This window comes from Thalassophryne amazonica, chromosome 21 (assembly GCF_902500255.1).
Source record: "Thalassophryne amazonica chromosome 21, fThaAma1.1, whole genome shotgun sequence".
In the NCBI taxonomy this organism is placed as follows: domain Eukaryota; kingdom Metazoa; phylum Chordata; class Actinopteri; order Batrachoidiformes; family Batrachoididae; genus Thalassophryne; species Thalassophryne amazonica.
Window position 1 is genome coordinate 14,214,610 of NC_047123.1, and position 25,120 is coordinate 14,239,729.

General features: G+C 40.8%; 1 protein-coding gene and 1 long non-coding RNA gene across 6 annotated transcripts in view; one reads left to right on the forward strand and one right to left on the reverse strand.

The window, feature by feature from the left end:
* Nucleotides 1–23,263, forward strand: part of LOC117503416 — a 559,959-nt gene extending 536,696 nt beyond the window's left edge. Inside the window, exon 4 of the long non-coding RNA XR_004558561.1 lies at nucleotides 23,227–23,263. This is a non-coding gene — a long non-coding RNA (uncharacterized LOC117503416). The remainder of the gene's footprint in view (nucleotides 1–23,226) is intronic.
* The window catches only part of lama2 (laminin, alpha 2), a 780,279-nt gene that overhangs the window by 694,135 nt on the left and 61,024 nt on the right, over nucleotides 1–25,120 (reverse strand). The gene's annotated exons all lie outside the window — the stretch shown is intronic.

The window sequence follows — 25,120 nt, forward strand, 5'->3', positions numbered from 1 at the left end:
TTGGTGCGTCGAGTCGCAGCCGGCGTGGCTCACCCGCCACAGGAAAAAGACCCCCCCCCCCCCCCCAAGTCCAACGTCCCTGCTTCAGTGTACAGCAACACCATGTGAAATGATGTTTCAATACTACTGGAGGAGACTGTGAATCCATTTTCCTGGATTTCAATGATGGCAAAGTCTACAGTTGTAATTATTCATGAGCTTTTTCTGATTGTGTTAAAGTCTGTTTTTTCTTAAAACAACAACAACAAAAACAAATAAAAAAAAAACAATTGTTGCTTTTCTGTCTTGTGCCCTTTATTTATTCAAGTAGGCAGTATGGTCAGGAAATGGAGAGTACCAACTAAAGACACAGTTCAGATTTCAGATTTACTGACAAGGACACAATGAGTGCCTATGGCTCTCTCTCTCTCTCTCTCTCTCTCTCTCTCTCTCTCTCTCTCTCTCTCTCTCTCTCTTTCTATCACACACACACACACACACACACACACATACACACACACACACACACACACACACATCACCTTGTCTTCTCTCTCTGCTCTGATAACCAGGGTCTGTCTGTCTTTGTCTTGGCTTTTCCGTCCCTGTTTGCGCTCTGTTAACCAAACGTCTCAAAGGATTTACGGCCACACAGGTTTGAAATTATAATACTGTCACAAGTACACCAAGTAAAATCTGAACAGTCTTTGCTGAAGGAACTGTGTCTGCAGTCAGTCACTGATTCGACGGCTGAAGTGCAAATGTGTTGCTTTTCACAACATGATGAAAATCCTGTATTGATCATTGAAAAAGTGCAAAAAAAAAAGGAAAAAAAAATGATTTCATTGGAGTCGATGCAATCATTTGATTCAGTAAAGCAACCTTGAATAAACCTTTGGCGCTTTTCTGCTTCACAAAAGTAGTACTACTCGGCACTACTCGGCTGGACTCTACTCGTTTTTTTTTTGCTTTACCACTAGGGTTAGTACCTGGTACCGGGTGCTTTTTTTAGCACCTGCTCAGGAGCGGTTCCAAGCGAGCCGAGCCGATACTAAAATGTGACGTCAATAGGCTGCCGGCCACTGATTGGTCAGAGAATGTCGTCAGTGGACGAGTCATGAGCGCGCTGTCTGAGACGAAAATCAAAACTCGCCATTTTTAAATAGGCACATTAGCGTTACAGTAACCGTCGTTTTCTTTCGTTTCACACCTTTTTTTTTTTTTCTTTTTTTTTACTCGCACAAAACCACACCGTGGTCTGTGGATGAGTTGCGGACGTTTGTGTTTGGTGGATGAAGCGATCCGAAATGAGAAAATCTCCCAGTCTTTGGCCGCACTCGGCTCACCGGATATTACACCAACTCAGAGAACAGGTGAAAAAGCTTAAAAGTGATTACAGGACCACAACAACTGGAGTAGGTTGGAACATAAGGGCTGGAAACGGTTCGACCGCAGGAACATTGTTTACGGACACCGACCGGCGAGCAACAGGAGGCAGGATGACCGCAACTCGGCTTTGTTACAAGCGACGGCTGGTAAGTGTTTTTGTGACTGTAGTCTGCTTGAAAGCAGTTTAATGTTACTTATCCCATTGGTGGGAAGCACACTTTAACAAACTAAGATTATGAGTCTAAACTTGTGTTAAAGTAACATCGTTGTCTCATGTACGCGGACACAGTGAGCTAGCTGACTGCTAACTAGCGAGCTAGCTAACTCCGTGCTCCTCTTTAAAGTATTAACTTCTGACAGAAAAACACCTAAAGTCAGCAAGACAACAAACATGTACATTTGACTCATTTAGTGCCATTACTGTGATGTGTGTGTTTTTTTTTTTAACATGTCGCCATTTTGTGTTTTTGTTGAAGAATCCAGTTCCATAAGCAAGGAAGGTTCGACCAGCAGCTTCAACATCTGTATCAATGTCCAGCACTACACAGCAACGTGTCATCACAGGTAAGAATAACGTGTCTCACATCACATAACTTTCCCAAATACAATATATACAGGGTGACACCCCCCCCCCCTTTCACAAAAAACAAAAACCCAGAACCCATAAATATTGTAATAAATCCCACAAAGGTCCAGCAAATTTTGCTGGACCTTCCCAAAGTTTCAGTTATCTTGGTTGCTTTGCAAAAAAGTCATGTTCTTTCAAAATGATGCTCCAAATGGTCTGATTTGTTGGAGGATAATTTTGAAAGAACATAATTTTTATGCAAAGTGACCAAGATAACTGAAACTCTGGGGAATGATCATACAGAGACTGAAGGTTTTGTTGTTGTTGTTTTTTTTATTTGCTTTCCCATTTCTACCTTCATTATTGTCCAGGCAAGAGAAAAGGGAGCCTGTTACAGCAAGCGAATCTCAACATCTTGAGTGATGTTGAGGCTGAAGCTGAACTGGGCCCAGTGTGATCGACACATCCAACTGATCCTTGAGGAGGCAACGGTGGTGGAAGCTGCATTTAATTAGGCATATCTTGGCGTGCTGGGTGACCTTGTGCACGCGATGCGTGACCGGGGCATGTGACCTGCGCCCCCAACAAACTACAGACACATGAAACTTTTGTATAGTTTGTGTTGCTTTTTTTTTTTGTATTAGCTCTTTTTTGTTGCAGTAAACAATTTGACTCATGTGACTGTATCATAATTTGTCATTTCATGCTGAGTCAACAGTAAAAACATTTTGTCATTGATATTTTGGTGCAATGATGGTTCATTTCTAAGAATTTTTAATTTGGGTTTTAGCCTCTCCAGAAGACACTGCACACTACACCTGGCTGAATCTTTACACAGATGCTGGAATAAGCATGTCTAAACTGAGATTTTACCAAATGGTATTTAACATAAACAAAAAGGTTTAGTCACTTCAGTGATAGCACCATTACATCAAGGAATTTTGAACAACCAGTTTTACTGTCTGTTTACTTAAATTTACATTTATGGCCCCATTAAATGTAAAACTTATTTTACTACTGGATTATGCTTAAACAGCTTTTCAAACTGTTAGCCTTTAAATCAGTAAACCTTGGTAACTTTTACAAATCAAACTGATGTTACACAAATGTGGAGACATTTTAGCAAAAAGTACAAATTTATTCAAAATTCATAGTGAAACATAACATGATGATGATGACAAAGGTGCCCCATTCCATGGCATGAACCTTTGCAGCGGTGACTGAGAAAACCATCTGAAACACACACACACAGTATACATATTTTAATTACTGCTGTCAGGTTATTAAAAAATAATGTAATTGATTACAGGGTTTGTGATTACTTAATCTAAATGAATCATTTATTTGCAGATCCGTGTGTGTTTGGGGCATTTAATAATCAGGTAAAGGATCAGGGTTATTTTTGTTACGTATCAAGGAGGTATTAAACAAGCTGTAAATTGATCTTAAATTGGGAGAACTGTCTAAGTGTAATTTGGATGGGTTAAATGCAGGCAAATTTCATTGTATGTGTACAATGACAAAAAAGGCTATATTATAAAGAATGTCTATAAAAACAGAATTGTGGGAGTTTGGAGGCTTATTCTTTTTGCACGATATGACTCCTTTAATAATTATCTTATTAGATTTCATATTTTAAATTTGTCCATTGAACATTAAAATCTGGATGAAAAACAAACGTTTTTAATGTGTTTTAAGCCTGTTAGAGTTCAGTGACGACGTTAATTAGCAGTCATTAAAACCAAATCAACATTTTGTGCGTGAACGTCGGTAAACGCACAAACTCCCACATTTGAGATTTAACAATAAGTTATCAAAGCAAGTTACTTTGGTAAAAAAAGTATTGACATTAACAGGTTTATTACTCTCAGAAACGCGTCTTTATTCACAGATCAAGTCACTGACATCAAAACAAAATCAATCAATCAATCAATTTTTTTATATAGCGCCAAATCACAACAAACAGTTGCCCCAAGGCGCTTTATATTGTAAGGCAAGGCCATACAATAATTATGTAAAACCCCAACGGTCAAAACGACCCCCTGTGAGCAAGCACTTGGCTACAGTGGGAAGGAAAAACTCCCTTTTAACAGGAAGAAACCTCCAGCAGAACCAGGCTCAGGGAGGGGCAGTCTTCTGCTGGGACTGGTTGGGGCTGAGGGAGAGAACCAGGAAAAAGACATGCTGTGGAGGGGAGCAGAGATCGATCACTAATGATTAAATGCAGAGTGGTGCATACAGAGCAAAAAGAGAAAGAAACAGTGCATCATGGGAACCCCCCAGCAGTCTACGTCTATAGCAGCATAACTAAGGGATGGTTCAGGGTCACCTGATCCAGCCTTAACTATAAGCTTTAGCAAAAAGGAAAGTTTTAAGCCTAATCGTAAAAGTAGAGAGGGTGTCTGTCTCCCTGATCTGAATTGGGAGCTGGTTCCACAGGAGAGGAGCCTGAAAGCTGAAGGCTCTGCCTCCCATTCTACTCTTACAAACCCTAGGAACTACAAGTAAGCCTGCAGTCTGAGAGCGAAGCGCTCTATTGGGGTGATATGGTACTACGAGGTCCCTAAGATAAGATGGGACCTGATTATTCAAAACCTTATAAGTAAGAAGAAGAATTTTAAATTCTATTCTAGAATTAACAGGAAGCCAATGAAGAGAGGCCAATATGGGTGAGATATGCTCTCTCCTTCTAGTCCCCGTCAGTACTCTAGCTGCAGCATTTTGAATTAACTGAAGGCTTTTTAGGGAACTTTTAGGACAACCTGATAATAATGAATTACAATAGTCCAGCCTAGAGGAAATAAATGCATGAATTAGTTTTTCAGCATCACTCTGAGACAAGACCTTTCTGATTTTAGAGATATTGCGTAAATGCAAAAAAGCAGTCCTACATATTTGTTTAATATGCGCTTTGAATGACATATCCTGATCAAAATGACTCCAAGATTTCTCACAGTATTACTAGAGGTCAGGGTAATGCCATCCAGAGTAAGGATCTGGTTAGACACCATGTTTCTAAGATTTGTGGGACCAAGTACAATAACTTCAGTTTTATCTGAGTTTAAAAGCAGGAAATTAGAGGTCATCCATGTCTTTATGTCTGTAAGACAATCCTGCAGTTTAGCTAATTGGTGTGTGTCCTCTGGCTTCATGGATAGATAAAGCTGGGTATCATCTGCGTAACAATGAAAATTTAAGCAATACCGTCTAATAATACTGCCTAAGGGAAGCATGTATAAAGTGAATAAAATTGGTCCTAGCACAGAACCTTGTGGAACTCCATAATTAACTTTAGTCTGTGAAGAAGATTCCCCATTTACATGAACAAATTGTAATCTATTAGACAAATATGATTCAAACCACCGCAGCGCAGTGCCTTTAATACCTATGGCATGCTCTAATCTCTGTAATAAAATTTTATGGTCAACAGTATCAAAAGCAGCACTGAGGTCTAACAGAACAAGCACAGAGATGAGTCCACTGTCCGAAGCCATAAGAAGATCATTTGTAACCTTCACTAATGCTGTTTCTGTACTATGATGAATTCTAAAACCTGACTGAAACTCTTCAAATAGACCATTCCTCTGCAGATGATCAGTTAGCTGTTTTACAACTACCCTTTCAAGAATTTTTGAGAGAAAAGGAAGGTTGGAGATTGGCCTATAATTAGCTAAGATAGCTGGGTCAAGTGATGGCTTTTTAAGTAATGGTTTAATTACTGCCACCTTAAAAGCCTGTGGTACATAGCCAACTAACAAAGATAGATTGATCATATTTAAGATCGAAGCATTAAATAATGGTAGGGCTTCCTTGAGCAGCCTGGTAGGAATGGGGTCTAATAGACATGTTGATGGTTTGGATGAAGTAACTAATGAGAATAACTCAGACAGAACAATCGGAGAGAAAGAGTCTAACCAAATACCGGCATCACTGAAAGCAGCCAAAGATAACGATACGATAAAATGGAGCAAAGTGTGACTGAAGGCGTGATAGGTATCGTAATTAATCTAAATCAACGCTTTATTTTGACAGCCACAATTTTAATAGTTAATAGCAACAGCCTGCAGTTATTACTTATTTATGAGCTACTTAGGAAGCTAATGATTAGCTTACCGTCATGCTTTGCCTCTTCATCTCTTTAGCAGCTTGTATCTTCTCGTCTTCATCTTCATACTGTTGTATGAATTCCCAAAGTCTTCTGTACTTCTCAAGCGTGTTTTGTCTCACCACCAGCAACTTTCTTTTAAAAACTCACAGCAGTAAACACACGGAGTCCACCATTGTTTATGTTTGTGTCGCATATAAAACAACATCACCGCAGTTTGCTCTGCTGACCCTGCCCACATTGAAGAGGTACTATTTGCAGTAGAAAAGGACGTGCTTAGAACCAAACCGAGTAGAGCCGAGTAGAGCCGAGTAGTGCTGGAGCTTTGTAGTACAAAAGAGCCTTTTGTTGGAGGAATTCACACTGCTGACAACTTTTCTAACTTGTATCAATTCTACGCCTGAAAAGCTCACAAAAAAATAAATCACTATATCAGTGTGAAGTCATTAGCCTTCAGCACAACTGATTTTTCTATATATATCTAGATAGATTATTTACTGGATGTCTCTCTCTTTCTCTCTCTCTCTCCACTTTAGGTCTTGGAAGTGACCGTGGTACCATAGAGTACCATACTGTGTGTATTTCTTAAATGAAGTCAAATGATGTAAATGAAGTCAAAGACATATTCAATGACTTAGAAATGTTCAGGTTTCCATCACCTCAGCTAACTAAAGGAAATTGGCTGTAAAAGTGATTATTTTTATGAATACAATCCTTACATTTATTTTGTTTCATTACTTATGGGTTCTGAAAATGAAGAGATTATGTATATGAATGGCCATAATTCCTAAATGATACTGTGATACTTAAATTAGTTTTCTTGAGTTAAAGCTGAAAGTTTGCTAATTATGTCCACCAAGGATGTAATAAAATGATCGGGGTTAAATGATTTGTCATCTGGCAAAACTACTGAACAGATTTCGACGGCATTCTCACCACAGATAGATATTAGGCCATAGAAGAGCCCATTCAATTTTAGAGGTGATCCAGATCTGAATCCCGATTCTGGATCAGTATTAAGTTTATACAGGCTTTGAAGGATTACTATTAGCAGGATTACGTCAAAATTATTGCATGAATTTTGACAAAATTTTCAACACAAATATGTATTAGGCCAGGGAAGAGTCCATTAAATTTTGGAGGTGATCTGGATCCAAATCTAGATTCTGGATCAAGTTTCACTTTAAATAGGCTTTGAAGGATCACGTCAAAACTACTCCACAGATACTCACCAAATTTTCACCACAGATACATATTTGGCCATGGAAGGCGACAATAAATTTTGGAGGTGATCCAGATCCGGATTCTGGATCAAGAATTCCTTTTATATAGGCTTAGAAGGATTACTTCAAAACTATTTAATGGATTCTCACCAAATTTGCACCACAGTTATATGGATTTCATTCATATGTTTTTACGTCAGACATGCTTGCACCCTCGTGCGGATGCGTGAGTTTTTCCATGCCTGTCGGTGACGTCATTCGCCTGTGAGCACTCCTTGTGGGAGGAGTCGTCCAGCCCCTCGTCGGAATTCCTTTGTCTGAGAAGTTGCTGAGAGACTGGCACTTTGTTTGATCAAAATTTTTTCTAAACCTGTGAGACACATCGAACTGGACATTGGTTCAAAAAATTAAGATGGTTTTCAGTGAAAATTTTAACAGCTGATGAGAGATTTTGAGGTGATTCTGTCGCTTTAAGGACTTTTCACGGTGCGAGACGTCGCGCTGCGCTCTCAGGCAGCGTCCTCAGCCTGTTTCAAGCTTAAAACCTCCACATTTCAGGCTCTATTGATCCAGGAAGTCGTGAGAGAACAGAGAAGTTTCAGAAGAAGTCGGTTTCAGCATTTTATCCGGATATTCCACTGTTAAAGGAGATTTTTTTAATGAAAGACGTGCGGACGGGTCCGCGCGTCGGGACGCAGCCGACGCGGTGCGGCGGCACAGGAAAAACACCTCCGTGTTGATAACCATTTGTAAAATCCAGGCGGCTTTTGATGGCTTTCAGTGGAGTGAGTATATGAGAATTTGTTTATCAGCTGGAGATGTTCCAACTTGTCCTCAAGGCTTCCAACAGAGGTGTTTTTCCTGTGGCGGAGCGTCGCGGCGGCTGCGAGCCAACGCTGCAATCCGCCTGCACGTCTTTCATTAAAAAAATCTCCTTTAACAGTGGAATATCCGGATAAAATGCTGAAACCGTCTTCTTCTGAAACTTCTCTGTTCTCTCACGACGTCCTGGATCAATAAAGCCTGAAATGTGGAGGTTTTAAGCTTGAAACAGGCTGATGACGCTGCCTGAGAGTGCTGCGCGATGTCTTGCACCGTGAAAAGTCCTTAAAGCGACAGAATCACCTCAAAATCTCTCATCAGCTGTTAAAATTTTCACTGAAGACCAGCTTAATTTTTCGAACCATGTCCACTTCGATGTGTCTCACAGGTTTAGAAAAAATTTTGATCAAACAAAGCGCCAGTCTCTCAGCAACTTCTCAGACAAAGGAATTCCGACGAGGGGCTGGACGACTCCTCCCACAAGGAGTGCTCACAGGCGAATGACGTCACCGACAGGCGTGGAAAAACTCACGCATGCGCACGAGGGTTCAAGCATGTCTGACGTAAAAACATATGAATGAAATCCATATAGTTTTAGAAAAAAATAAAAAGGACCTATACTTTACGGACAGCCCTCGTATATAAATGTGTAAAAATGTGAAATGACACAGGGAAAAAGGATTGAACACCTGAAAAAAGGGAGGTGTAAAAAAGCATGGAAAACCAAGACATCAGCTGAAATCCATCACTAAATAGAAATCGATCCTGCTCCTTGTGTCCATCAGCTGGTTCAATCCCAACTGATGGCTTATAAAAAGGTGTTTCAATACCAAGGTGTCTCACAAGAAACATCTCATGATGGGTAAAAGCAAAGAGTTCTCTCAAAATCTTGGCAACCTTATTGATGTAAAACATAGGGCCCCTTCACACATAGTGCGAGTAAAGTACAACTCAGGGCAACTCATGGCAAAACAGCACATATGATCAAAACACAAAACATCGTGCCGACGGGCAGGCGTGCACGATGCAAGCGCAACAGTTTGTGCATGTGGGAACACACTGCCAGCAGCTGCACAATGTGGTTACACATCGTGCAGTTGCTGAAAAAAAAAAAAAAACTATTACATGCCACCCATGGGACTCGAACCCGTGCCTTCCAAAAGCTCTGATTGCCAGTCAGAAACTTTACCACTGGGCTATGATTGCTGTCCTGTGAATGCTGTGGGAACCTGCCTGATATGAGAAAGGAGATGAACATATTTAACACAGAGAAGGCCAAGGTCTGGTCAAATGACCAATCTACCTCTAAAGTCCACGGATAGTCAAATGACTCCAAGATCCCCTGTGGAGAGCTACTTCTGTTATGTAAACAAGGAAGTCTCAGAACACCTCAGGGGAGTGGCTGACTTGGCTAGCCACATTCTTGTGTTTGCATATTTGCTGTCTGTGTGCCTGCTTAGCTGAAAGGGCTGCTGATTTGTGCTTAGGTGGATAAATAACTTTACCTTGAGGGAGAGATGAAATTTTGTTTTCTGAATTGTATTGAAATGTACGCAAAAACACACCAAAAGAAAACTTTGTTTTCTGAATTGTATTGAAATGTATCAAAAAACACACCAAAAGAAAACTGTTTTCTGGATTTTATTGAAATGTACCAAAATGTACCAAAAAAAACACACCATAATAATAAAAAATATATACATAGGTATATATTAATATATAGGTACAGGTTACAGTCACTCACAATGACTGACAGTCCCCACACTGTTATTATGTCATTATGCCCACATGATGACAGCAAGCAGACACACATGCATCACAGTGGGCAGTTGTTAGTCCATGTCTATCCAAACACAGTACATGTTGTCCAGCTGGGACATCCAGAACGACAGATCTTTCAGCCGCTGTGGTGCACAAATAGTTGTAGCAATAGGTGTACTAGACAGCTGTAATTTTACATGTTTTGCACACAACTCCTGCTTCATATGCAGCCCTTTCAGCTAAGCAGGCAAGTGACTCCAAGATCCCCTGTGGAGAGCTACTTCTGTTATGTAAACAAGGAAGTCTGAGAACACACAGACGGCAAATATGCAAACACAAGAATGTGGCTATCCAAGTCAGCTAGCCAGGGTCATTTGACTCTCCATGGGCTTTAAGCAAACACAAGAATGTGGCTAGCCAAGTCAGCTAGCCAGGGTCATTTGACTCTCCGTGGGCTTTACAGGTAGAAGAGAAAAGCTTGGACCTTCGAGTGTTAAAATTAAATAAACCGACACACCATATAAAAACACTGCATTTATCAAACGGGCAATACAAATATGATCTGTCTGTTCCTCTATAGATGACCCATCCCATGATCACAGACATACAGTCATGAAATGACATGAATGAGAACCAGTTTGCTCTTCTCATGTCCACATCTGCTGGTCCAGTGCATCCAGCTGGGCCACGCATGCGTTCTGCATGACATGTACGTATGTTTTGGGGATGACACACCGCAGCACAGACACCACGTCATGTGGAACAATCATATAGCCGGCTGCGTGTTATGATCTGATCGTCCGTTTTAATCTGGGGATAGCCTGTCAATGTGCACACTGTGCGCACGATCGCTTGCAGCAGCCCGTCCCCACAGCAATATATGTTTTTTTAAGTCCACGTGGTGACAGCAAGGAGACACACACGCATCACAGTGGGCAGTTGTTAGTCCATGTCTGTCCAAACACAGTACGTGTTGTCCAGTTGGGATGTCCAGAACCACAGATCTCCACAGCCTCTTGTGTCTGTAACCACACCTCCTGTCAGTTTAGTGCACAGACCAAAGCCTCAATCATGGGGCACTTAGACAAATTTCACTGCCAGCACGAAAATGATTGTCTACTGACTGTTTTCGTGGTAATGTGAATGGCCACACATTTTCTAAGTGCCATGCAAGCGGTGTTAGATGTTCGTGTGTGTCACTTGGAATTTGGCCGACACCTGCCGCGAGAGGAATCGATGTGCTCTCAGAGTTTACACTCTGTCTTTCAGCTGCTGGTGTGAGCAAATAGATGTTGCAACAGGTGTACGAGGCGTTGGATGCAGGTATGATTTTACATGTTTTGCACATGATTCCTGCTTCATGCGCACTTTATGCACAAATCAACCAAATGTGCACTATGTGTGAAGGGCCCCATAATGATGGCACTGGTTCCAGAAGGATTTCTAAACTTCTGAATGTACCAGTGAGCACTGTGGAGCCATAATCTGAAAGTGGAAAATCATTCACATCATTTCACCATAAGGCCACGTCCAAGTGCACCTCACTGGATTTCTGACAATGAGTGAAACGAAATCAGAAGAGTTGTCCAAGAGCCAAGGACCACTTATGGAGAGTTTCATAAAGACCTGGAATTAGCAGGTACAACTGTTTCAAAGAAAACATTAAGTAATGCACTCAGCCACCATGGTCTGACTGCACACTCACCATACAAGACACCATTGCTGAAGAAAAAGCATGTTGAAGCTCGTTTAAAATTTGCTACACAACATTTAAACAAACTTGTGAAACACTGGGAGAATTTAGTCCGGTCAGATGAGACCCAAACTGAAATCTTTGGATGCCATGACATACGTACACCATGTTTGGAGGTCAAATGGCACTGCACATCACCCCAAATACACCATACTTTGGAGGTGGGAACATGATGGTGTGGGACTGATTTTCAGCATCTGACTCTGGCAAATGTCATATAATTGAAGGAAGGATGAATGGAAAAATGTACTTACACATTCTTGATAAAAACCTATTGCCATCTACCAGGATGATGAAGCTGGCAGAATGACCCAGCCAATCACCTGACTTGAATCCAACTGAATCAAAAGAACTAAAGGTCAGAGTTCATAGAAGAGGTCCATGGAACTTTCAACATTTGAAGACTGTGTGGAAGAATGGAGCAAAATCACACCCGAGCAATGCATGCGACTAGTTTCTCCATAGAGGAGGCATCTTGAAGCGGTCACTGGCAACAATTGCTTTTGTACAAAGTGTTAAATAAATTTCAGTAAGTGTATTCAGTACCTTTCCCTGCATCATTCTATTTTAATAAGTATATCTCACAGACATAAACGAGCGATATATAATATTCAAAGTTTTCAGCAAGTTGACAGTAGGGCTGTACAATATGGCCAAATTATCCTATCTCAACATTGTCATATCAATATGATATACAATATGACCATGATTTAACACAAAGTGCAGCAACAATGAAAATTAAACATTCTTAATCAAAACAGTAATAATACCACACTCATTTTACACTCATCATAAGGTTAGGATATTGTGCACTCCAAAAGTATTGGAACACTTGGAATTTCACACAATTTAATTTGTGTATGCCATTTTAAATACAAGAAATACAAAAATATAAAAAATACAAATTTCTAAAATTACAACCCTAATTCCAAAGAAGGTGGGATGTTGTGTAAATTTTAAATAAAAATACAACACAATGATTTGCAAATCCTCTTCAACCTATATTCAATTGAATACACCACAAATACAAGATATTTAATGTTCAAACTGATAAACTGTTATTTTTGTGCAAATATTTGCTTATTTTGAAATGGACAACACATTTCAAAAAAGTTGGGATGGGGCAACAAAAGACTGGGAAAGTTGATGAATGCTCAACAAACACCTAATTGGAAACAGGTGAGTGTCATGAATGGGTATAAAAGGAGCATCCCCAAAGCCATTCACAAGCAAAGATGGGGCGAGGATCACCACTTTGTGAACAACTGCATGAAAAAATAGTCCAACAGTTTAAGAACAATGTTTCTCAATGTTGAATTGCAAGGAATTTAGGGATTCCATCATCTACAGTCCATAATATAATCAGAAGATTTGGAGACTCTGGAGACGTTTCTACACGTAAGTGGCAAGGCCGAAAACCAACACTGAATGCCCGTGACCTTCGATCCCTCAGGCGGCACTGCATTAAAAACTGACATCATTGTGTAAAGGATCTTACCACGTGGGCTCAGGAACACTTCAGAAAACCACTGTCAGTTAACACAGTTTGTCGCTACATCTACAAGTGCAAGTTGAAACTCTACCATGCAAAGCGAAAGCCATACATCAACAACATCCAGAAACACCGCCGCCTTCTGTGGGCCTGAGCTCATTTGAAATGGACAGACACAAAGTGGAAAAGTGTGCTGTGATCTGATGAGTCCACATTTCAAATTGTTTTTGGAAATGGAATAAACAAATTAAAATGTGTGAAATACCAAGTGTTCCAATACTTTTGAGGGCAACTGAGAAACTCTGATTACATTTACATGCAGCCAATAACCCTTTCATAACCGGAATATTAGCAATAACCCGGTTGCGCACGGCCATGTAAACACCCGCAAAAACCCGAATAGGCTCATATTCCGGTATTCCGAATATCAAGTCATATAAACGCGCATCGGAATATCCCCATAGAAAGGAACATTATTTTGTGTTCTGCACATGTCCTATCCGCAAGGAATCTCGGTCTTTTGAGTATGGCAACTACTTGTATGTGGCGCGCGCAACCAACCGGACACCACAGAAGCAGAGGTAAACAAGCATGGGGAAATGCAGTCGCGGCAGCACAGCACCACACTTTTGGAGCGAGGAGGAAACGGAGTACTTCATAAGTATTGTGAAAGACATGAATATAACGTCTTTTATTGACGGTAGAAAGTACCAAGATAGCCACATTTACAAGAAGGTTGCCAAAAAGTTACGTGAAGCAGGATTTGCGCGAACGCCAGACCAAATCAAGCTCCGGTGCAAGACGTGCGTCGCTGTTTAGATGGTGATATTCCAAATGATACCAATGACCATGTATACAGGAGTAACTCTGTCTGCTTAAACATGTAAACAGGTTTTTCCTAATGATTCAGAAACCAGAATATTGACCTTATCCTGAATATTAACGGCATGTTAACATAGCCACTGAGGAGCAGCATCTTACATCTCACATATATTGCAGCAGATAAGAGAATGTTTAGAGTGGAATCCTGCCAATGGTGATACAAGCATCAAATTTGGCACAAATAATCCATAGACATGAACTCTTTTGAAAAAACTGATTGGCCACTTGAATTTTCAATAGGCAGCCAGGTATGGATCAACTGAAGAATTACACAGGGGTCAAAATTAAAAGATGCTCCAATCATATAGAAAACTACAACACATTATTTGCCTGATCATAAACATATGGAGTTTTACCTCATATGAAAGTATGAGGTAAAAGCAGCAAGAATGGTGACAAAGGTCAGTTTCAGTTTGTACAGGGGTCAAAAGGTATTGCTCCATTATTTTTACTCGAGCTGTATTTGTGCTGAATTTGATGCTTGTATCACCATTTGAAGGATCGTTTTAGTTATCTGCTGCACTAATAAGCCAACAAAGCATGAACCAGCTGTTGTCTGTTAGCTTAAACGTGTATATAAGGCAACCCGAATTAAAGGAGAAAGGTGGGGGGTGTGGAGGGCAGAGCCCTTCCAGAAGCTGAAAGGTTTTAATCATGGTCATGCTCCCAAGAACCATTTTACTGAAAAAAGTCTGAAGGACCTAAAGGACACGGTTAGATAGCGAGGAGCTTTTCCAGGCATCTGAGAGGCAAATAAAGAAAAATGCTTAAAAAGGCGGGGGGCCTGGGTTGTTGTTTGAACTTAACTTTGCAAGTTAGAGTTGATCTAACTTACTAACTTAAGTTCAAACAACTTAATTAAGTCAGGTGTTACGAACTGAAACAATTTTTTAAATTGGTTCTTTTTTCAGTGTAGGTTGCCCAGTTGGTAACTTATATAACTTACCTTCCTGAGTTGAATAAAAGCTTTCTGAAGTTGAGTTTACTTGTGTTTTTAAGGCAGCAATTGAACATAAGTTTTGAGTTGAATCACCCTGATAATTTATACAGTTCACTTCGTGCAGAGATATAGACAACGCAGTTTTTGAGTTTTGAGAAACATCAGATGCAATCAAAATAGCGATATTGACAAAATGACATGACATGGAAGCTGAAAATGTCCATGTGTGATTCAAGTCTTGAAGAAGCAGGAAATCTTTACTGTACCAAATCTTTTTATTGTGTTATGAATAACTTATTTGCATGTGAATTGCTCTTTTCTGCAACAAGAGATGATGCTGCACTGCAAGCCCTGGGGCCTGTACTACGAAGCGGGGTTAAGCCCAGGTTACACATAGACGGTTTTGTCGGCAGGTAGTACGTAGACCGAAGTTCGCGGTAGTTCCGGCTGTTTTCGCGGTGGAAAGGGGCGGAGCATTTCGCCAGCGTTTTGAGCGCTGTACTAGCTGCAAATACGCAGATAAAATGCCGCTAAATCCGCTGAGTAAAGCGGTGTTTTGACGCCGTAGCATCCGGCACATGTCAGGCAACGGTGGTTAATACCCAGTTCTATCCTTTACAATCGCAGGTTAAGACGTGGCGTGAGAACGGCGGTGTTCTGCTGTACTGCTGGATTTATCCAGGCAAATCCTGCGTTACTCCAGGAACTTTTGCATATAGGCACTGCCCCCAGAGTATAATAGGCCTTTTCTTTTCCTCTCCTTTTCCCTTGCCGCTGCCAATTTTATTTTAGGAGGCATACTGGAGTTTCTCTGCAAAAATATCTGGAGCTGGCCGTGAGTGAGAGGCCTGCATGCAGCGCGCTAGCATTTTTATACTGACCGCCGCCTATCGGCCATATGGAACGCCGTTAACCGGGAGGTGGCATTTAGAACGGCGTACTGTCCGCTAGCGCCGCCGTTTTGTCTTCCTCTGTTGCCGGTTAAAACGCCTTTGAGGATGCCGATGTGGGCTCTATCGCCGTTTTACAAGCCATTGGTTAGGGATACAACGCTGGCCGTCAATTACGGCAGTGTAAACTGCGGCACTACAGGAAGGGGCGGGATGAAACGGCGATTAAAAAGTATCAAACGCTGTTGTTCGCTTTGTCTCCGTCGTCACGCGAATTCTCCGGGAGCGCTCCCGGAATTATTTGACATGTTGAATCATTTTTTCGATGATTACCGGTAAAGCCGGAACTAAGCCATGCCCCCTAGTGCCGGCATTAACAACGGCGTGTGATCCTTAAGACGGCCAAAAACTCTTCCGGGACGCATCCAGGAGCTCTTACCATCTATGTGTAAACGGGGCTTTACTGGCTTATCAGGGTAACTTTGGGAGTAAGTTGATGACGTGTGGAGTAACTTCCCGGTTAACCCGTACTACGAAAGGTGGATAGGTTTTGATCGAGGTATGCTGCCATGGCAATTTACGCTGCGTGCCAAACCTGCTCCGAGTAGGTTATGTTCTAGGTTAGCTTGAGGTTTTCGCTTAACCACTCCTTTAATAAGTACCGCCCATCCACCTTCAATCACTCCGAAGACAATGCCGGCCTACCTGAATGATCCGTTTGATATTGGGGCACAAATCGTGAGGGGCTCTCTTCGCAGGGCGAGGGCCTTTAAAGACCGCCAGAATCCGCTGACATACCCAGACGATATTCTCCATGAAAGATATAGATTCTCAGCCGAGGGAATTCGTTATCTTTGTCAGCTGATCGGGCCAGACGTCTGTAACATCACCCATTGTAGCAATGCCCTGACAATCGAGCAGATAATGTGCCTTGCGCTTAGATATTTTGCCAGTGGACAATTTATGTATTCGATCGGTGATGCTGAACATGTGAGCAAGAATACTGTATGTCGTATGATTCGCAAGGTAGTACTTGCTCTATCTAAACTGTTGATGCATTTGTCGTATTCCCTGGCCATTTATCCGCAATGCAAATCAAAGAAGGGTTTTATGCAATCGCGGGTAATTACTAATATCAAAATAGGTCTAATGCATGTCCATTAATCAGGCGAAGTGGGGCTTATCAATAATTTCTCCTAGGTTTCCCAAGAGTAATAGGAGCCATTGATTGCATGCAAATCCCAATCAGTGCACCCCTGGGAGAGCATGAGGGCGATTATGTCAATCGCAAATCTTTTCACAGTATCAATGTGCAGGTATAGCCGTTCTATTCGGCCTATTTCATATACCCATTATCGTGTAGTCCACTCTAAGCTCACCTTCTTTTCACTTATTTCAGCCACATAAGGGTTGCTTTGGTTTGGGTGATTTTTCTAAATATTCTAATATACAATTACTATAATTACATATTTCACATTCTTTTTCTCCCCACATGGGGCTGTCCTGTTGGATAACCTTCATGCCAAAGTGATATATATGTAACTATGTTAACAGAATGACCAATAATGGCTTTAAATCCTTAGATAGGTAGCCTATTTAGGAAACAATTTAAATTAAATTAAATCTTCTGAATCGTGTTGCATCTGGGCATAATTAATGAAAGAAGGTCATTATTTTACGCATATCAGACATTCCACAGGTTAATCATCTGTAACAGATTTGGAGAACAACTGAATTGTACTTACGCATTTACCCGATCAGCAATACGTTGCCAACAAGCCTGTCTTGCTTTATTGGCAGACGATGTGTTCGATTTCCCCTTAACGTTAACTTAAATTCCTCGTAGCTCTGCATAATAATCGTGCATTCTTCTTCGGTAAAGTAAGGTGACCGCGCCATCATTGAAAAATGGTGATGTGCGCTGCAACCTGCCCCTTTTATGTGAATGCGCACAAACTCCAATTAGATTAATACAGGTTCAACAAATCAACATCTTAATCAGCGTCGTAGTACCGATTAACACCACTTGAGAACACCAGGTTTTGTCAACCCCGGTTTAAGACGTTAACCCTGGGTTACATCTGAGTAAGTTAACCCCGCTTCGTAGTACAGGCCCCTGCTGCGTGAATGCATGTGGTTATGTATGTGATTGATGTATTATTTCTGAGTATTAAGGTTAGATGTGTGTTGGATTGAATAAGAAGTATGAAAAATTCAGGATCATCCGTCTCTCTCCTCTCTCTCAAACACACACACACTTCCCTTAGCACCTCTGTCTCACTTGTTCTCTATACTCCAGACATATGAAGTGGAAAAGATGGATGGAGGGATTTCAAGACAAAGATAAAGTGTTGTTGAAAAGCATCACGAGTGGGAGAAGAATGAAGGATGACACACACACACACACACACACACACCATACACACACCATACAGAGTTGCATGTTCAAACACACATATGTAATCTGAGATGCAAACAACAAATGTTGCAAACCATTAATAGACCATGTGAACACAGACAGGACCTGTGCAGAGGTTTACGCACGTTCTGCACAAAAACCTGTACAGATAACCCCAAAATATTCAATATTGTCAAGAAATATAATAGTAGTATAATAGTAAATAAAATATGTAAACATTCCTCACCTTTAAAAATACATAATTTTTTTTCTGAGAAAAACAAACTTTTAATCTTCTCGAGTTGAATTTCAACAACCATCTCTGCAGCAATCCACCAATCAGGCCTGTGTGGTAGAGTGCCCAGACGGAAGCCACTCCTTAGTAAAAGGCAGCCCACCTGGAGTTTGTCAAAAGACACCTGAAGGACTTTTAGACCAGGAGAAACAAAGTTCTCTAGTTTGATGAAACAAATATTGAACTCTTTGGCATGAACACCAGGTGTCATGTTTGGAGGAAACCAGGCACCATCCCTACAGTGAAGCATGGTGGTGGCAGCATCATGCTGTGCATGGGCGCAATTTGGTGGGGGATAGGGGGGACATGTCCCCCCCACCTTTTCAACCAGGGGGGGACAGAATATGGTATGCCCCCCCACCTTCTGACATATATGTATGTACTTTAAACATAAACATGCTATGCCAGTCTTATGTGCAAAACCATGTCAGAATAGTATCTTTGTTTCTGCAAGTTTGTATTTTTAGCAGCATTCACTTGTTTACAACACCTGTTTCTTGTTTGTCACATTCATAATTTTCTGGGACTGCATTTGCCCAGATTTGAAACCAAAAATAGTTGCCTCTAGGGACTAGTGTCTACACATAAGTATCGATGGACCATATGCTAATTTACTAAATTCTGAAAGTTAGAAAAGGAAATCAGAAAAGCTATCTGGGACCTCAGAAAGCCCATCTGCAACTATTGCTTGATCTCCAAAATCAGTCTATGCAAGCAAAATTATGTTCAGTATGAGTGTTGTCATTAATGCCACTTCAAAAATTAAATTCATGATAAGTAATTTATCCTAAACTTATGATCTGTTGTTTTTTCAAACTTATGCAAAAACAAATCTTGAGAAAAAAATACAGTATGCGATAGTTAATAATTATTAAGAGCCTGTTCTTTCATATTTATGAATACATTTTACCACATTGCAGTTGTTGTTTTTAATGAGAACTCAACCTATCATTCTTTTTGAGTTCTACACATGTGGTGATACCTTATTTACACCAGGATGTTAATAAAATCAATGCTGGCTATTCTCAGAATAAAGTACTTATAGCCACAGTTTCAAATTGTATAAGTCAAATGGTGTCCACTTGATGGTCTTCTCAAAATATTTAAACTATAGTTCTGGATGCTCAGAATGCATCTGAGTTTATCTAGAAACCGTTGACCCCCGGCCTATGGGCTTCGGCCCTGCGGCCCTCGCACTTTGCCCCCCCAAATTCTAGTTCTAAATTGCGCCCTTGATGCTGTGGGGATGTTTGTTTAATTATTGTTGTTAAATAAGTATATTTTGTATCCCCAGTTATGCAGCTTCATGATGAAGTGATATAGAGGAGGATTTTCTTAAAAAACAAAAGAAAAAAAGACCAGAAAGTTCAGCTACAATTTGCCAGAAGGTACATCTAAGATGCAAGCCTAGATTTGATGTTTTGATAAAGAAATTAAGCACTTTTGTTTATTTTTTACTTGCAGCATTTTGGAAATGGAGAAATGAGTTCCTTCCTCAAAATGGTACATGTGCTCGTACGCAATTTTTGGGGTGCCCCTGTGGGGGAAAAATAAATAAATAAATAAATCTTAACTGATGAGAAATGGCAGGCCTTGAAAAAAAGCATAGACTTTATAGAGAAAAGACAGCACTCGCTCTCTCTCTCCCTCTCTATCGCTCCCCGTCTGTCTCTGTCTCTCCCACTGTCTCTTTCTCTCTCTCTCCAAGAAATTTGCTCTTTAGAATGCTTAAACACACGTATATGTAAAAAAATGAAATAAAGCTGATTAATGGTATACATGTTTATGTACATGTAAAAGTCGCAATTGTTGGGTGAGTGGCTGAAGTTTCATCCCTCTAACACTAGGTGGCACACCCGCCAGAGTGCATGAACCGTTGTGAGGTAGGAGCGCATTTCTGCATTTCCAAAATGCCACAAGAAACCACCAAAAAATAAATGAAAGTACTTAATAAACTCACATTTGAAGTCACTATGGGTAAATTGTTGCACCCTTCCTTCTGGCTCCATTCATCTTACTGCCCTCAGTTCAAAAAATCCTTGTGCTCTTTAATGTCTTCAATGTGGTGCATTTTCAAATGTTTAAGTTTGCTGATGAAGCTGCAAATGGCTACAATGGCTCTACAAACATTTCATGTTGCTGTCTTGCTTTGCAGTGTTTCTAGTATAAAATAATTCTAGCCAGCGGCAATGTGATGAAAATATGGTCAGAGACAGTCAGTACTCCTCAATACTCTGCATCTCATTGAGACACGCCTCTGTTCATGAACACACCCCCCCACAGCCAGCAGCACTTTCAGTTAAAGCACTTTCAGTTAAAACACACACAGACGTGGCTTCCGGATTGGAAAACTCCGCAGGTTTTATCAGAAATTCCCAATCCGTGAATTCCGTTGGTATCAGAACCCAGTACCAATAATGGATTGGATTGGCCCCATCCCTAGCTTCAGCACAACTCTGTGAATGTCCTTGAGTGTCCCAGCTAGAGCCCAGACCTGAATCTGATTGAAGATCTCTGGAGAGATCTGAAAATGGCTGTATACAGACGCTCCCCATCCAACCTGATGGAGCTTGAGAGGTACTGCAAACAGGGTCTTTATGGGGTGGTATGAGCAGACGTTTGAGGGAAAAACATGAATTTAATCCATTTTGGAATAACGCTGTAATGTAACAAAATGTGGAAAAAGTGAAGCCATGAATACTTTCTGGATGCACTGTATTAGCCTTAAAGTTTCAACAAAAATGGTTTTGAAAGGCTAAAGCACTGGTATGACAACTTCATGGCAACTATTACTGTATTTTTAACTGTATGACTGACATATTTACTGTGGAAAATCATAATACATTAAAAATTGAGCAAATGCAATACATAAGGAAACTACAAAAGCTGCACGGTGTCCAAGTGGTTTGTGTGTTTCCTTGTAAAACAGAAGGTTCCCAGTTGGAGACCATACATGGCCATTATCAATGTAATGTAGATTTGCATTAGGATCTGATCAATTTCTGATCGACCTCATTTTGACCTTTAGGCAGAAAAAAAATCTGCAAAGCCTTGTAGTGAAGACAGTAAAAAAGTGGTTGGATGAGTGAAGGCAAACTGCGTAAGCTAGAATGTTCCACTCAGCTCAGCTTTGCCTCGTTGAATAGAACATTCCATCTTTCGCCTCATAAAATATTCGTACTATTGAACTCAAACATTCATTACTTGTATACTGTATGCACTCAGCTGTGCATACTGTAGTTTCAAATTCACGACAGAGTGGACAGAAACCTGAAGGCAGACTTATTGTGACTTACCCAAATGGTCTCAACACCAGTGAAGGGTTTCATCTGCCACTGAATATCATACACATTTTCACAAATGAAGGTCCACGTGTCATTATGGAGCACAGCGGATTCACATAATTCCACGTTTTCAGAATTTTAAACAAGACTCCCATTTCAGAACATTTCAACACTTTGGCTTCTACCTCCAACAATTTAAACAGAGCACATTCCTTCACTGATCCCCTTGAAATGATGTGTCCTGAATAAGACATCTGGATTTGGTGAAGACCGTCACTGGAGTTGACCTTTCCTTGTGCACTCGATCAATCACTCACTCTCCTTAAATGTCTGTCTGTTCTTGTGGTTTGCCTCAGTATCACTCAGTTACACATTCCTTTAAATATGTCCACTTTTTGTTATCAACTCAATATTTTTTGGGTTCAAAACATACATTTAATTTACAAGTTTTTTTTCCATCTTTCTTTTCTGGCTTTACATCTGTTAGGTTTCAGGACAAATAGAAATAAAGACTATGTCAACATCCTGCTCTCACTGGGACTTCCTGTGCTGTGTGTGTGTGTGTGTGTACACACTGGTTTGAAATGCAGATCCAAAGAAAACACAAGCTGAGGGTGACCAGGCCTAAAAAGAAATCAGTGAATGACTTGTAAGACATCAAGTCAACATATAGGCCTCATCTCATCCATGTTCCTCTTTTGAATAATTTTGCTTTAATTGGCTTAAACCAGCACAAACAGATCCTACCCCACTTTCTTATGCCCAGATTTTTGTACTGTATTTTCAGGGCAAAAGGTAGTTTTTTTTTTTTTTTTTTTTTACTAGTTTACAGAGCCCTCTTCATACAAGTTTGACAGATCTTGTGAGTTATTTCAACAAATATGGGTGGTGGGCACAGTTCAGCTAATAGTCATCGTCCCATAGTTCTCCTCTGCTTAAGTCCACCTTGTCCATCTTGTTATCCATCCGTTCTTTTGGGTGCTGAGCAACATGAGCGCATCATCGGCTTGATATGTTATGGCGTTCCACAAACTTCAATACCAGCCATTCGAGGCTCTGAAATTCTGGTTTTCATGTTGCTAATGCAGTTGTAGTGCCTTGTATTTCAGACTCTTCCTTGTCAAGCGGACACCTGTCGTTCTCCTTTCATGGAACCATTTTAGCAGCTCCTCTTCAATGTCCTCATAACGCACTTTCCTCCCCCCACCTGGCAGCCATTTTGCTGTTTTGGCCAGGGTTGCAAACTTATCCTTGTTCCTACACCACTCTCAGATGCATTTCTTATAGACTAAAATCCGGAAAATCCGGGCAGCATGGTGCTTCCTCTTCTCTTCTGCTTCTTTCCCAACTTCTAGCTTGAACACAGCTGAGTGGCAATATTTGCACAGAGCCATTTCATGTAATTGTGTAGCAGCTACTGCATGCAGAAAAACATTTGTTTCGAGTCTGCACTGCTTCTTTTGCATGCAGTACACATGTCCTTACCTAAAGTAAAGCCGTACTGTGTACAGCATGCATGTAAACACAAACGATGGTCAATAAAGGCCCCCTTTTTGGAAAATTGCAGACCCCTGGGCATTTAATAGAGAAAATACAGTATATACTTATACATTATGCTTACATATACAACTGTGCCAAGTTTAAGAAAGACTAAATAAGGTTAATGTACTGTTGTGTGTTCATGTGTGTTCACATGGTTAAGTTTTGCAAATACTAACCTCTCCAAGGCAATCAAATACTCAGACTAAACAGGAAAACCACAAAGTTAGAGACATTTAACCCACTTGTTACATACAAACACTCCCCCACACACAGAGACACAAAGTCAGTGAACCCAACTGCAACTCCGTGAAGCTTTGGTGGTGGCCACCCGTGCTCCAGTCAGGGGGTTCAGTCTGACTGTGTCCCAGGAGACATACTACTTGTCTCAACCCTCAAATTAATATTGTAGGCTGTAAATTGAAAAATTACAAGCTATAGCTGTTTAATCTGCAGCAAGAGTAGAGGTATTTAATACTTTTTCCTCTTTGTGGACATGAGCACATGTACTTCTGAAACAGTGATAGTTTGGCCAAAAGTATGGCTGTTTTCAGGATGCTTTGATTCCACATTACAACTACAGTGAGGCAAATAAGTATTTGATCCACTGTCGATTGAGCAAGTTTTCCCACCTACAAAGAATGGAGAGGTCAGTAATTTTTATCATAGGCACACTTCAACAGTGAGACAGAAAAAAAAAAAAACCATATACATATATATATATATATATATCATAAAATCACATTGTATGATTTTAAAATAATTTATTTACATTTTATTGCATGAAATAAGTATTTGATCACCTACCAACCAGGAAGAATTCTGGCTGTCAAAGACCTGTTATTCTGCACTCTTTACCTGTATTAATTGCACCTGTTTGAACTTGTTAATTGTATAAAAGACACCTGTCCACACACTCAATAAATCACACTCCAACCTATCCACCATGGCCAAGACCAAAGAGCTGTCTAAGGGAAAAATTGTAGACCTGCACAAGGTTGGAATGGGCTACAGGACAATAGGCAAGCAGCTTGGTGAGAAGGCAACAACTGTTGGCGTGATTAATTAGTACAAAATGGAAGAAACTTAAGATGACTGTCAATCTTCCTCGGTCTGGGACCCCAGGCAAGATCTCGCCTCGTGTGGTAAGGATGAAATTTAGATATCAGTCCAGAAATACATGGGAGGACCTGGTCAATGACCTGAAGAGAGCTGGGACCACAGTTAGAAAGATTACATTAGTAACGCACTAGGCTGTAATGGTTTAAAATCCTGCAGGGCAGGCAAGTTCCCCCTACGCAAGTCAACATATGTCAAGGCCTGTTTGAGGTTCGCCAGTGACCATCTGGATGATCCAGAGGAGGCATCGGAGAAGGTCATGTGGTAAGATGAGATCCAAATAGAGCTTTTTCGTCTCAACTCCACTCGCCATGTTTGGAGGAGGAGAACAACCCCAAGAACACCATCCCAACAGTGAAGCATTTGGGTGGAAACATCACTTGGGGAGGTGCTTTTCTGCAAAGGGGACAGGACAACTTATTGAAGAGTGGTTAGATGCGGTCATGCATCGTGAGATTTTGGCAAACAACCTCCTTCCCTCAGTAAGTGCATTGAAGATGGGTTGTGGCTGGGTCTTCCAGCATGACAATGACCCGCAACACACAGCCAAGGAACTAAGGAGTGGCTCCGTAAGAAACATTTCAAGGCCCTGGAGTGGCCGAGCCAGTCTCCAGACCTGAAGTCAATAGAAAATCTTTGGAGGGAGATAAAACTCAAAACCTGAAAGATCTGGAGAAGATC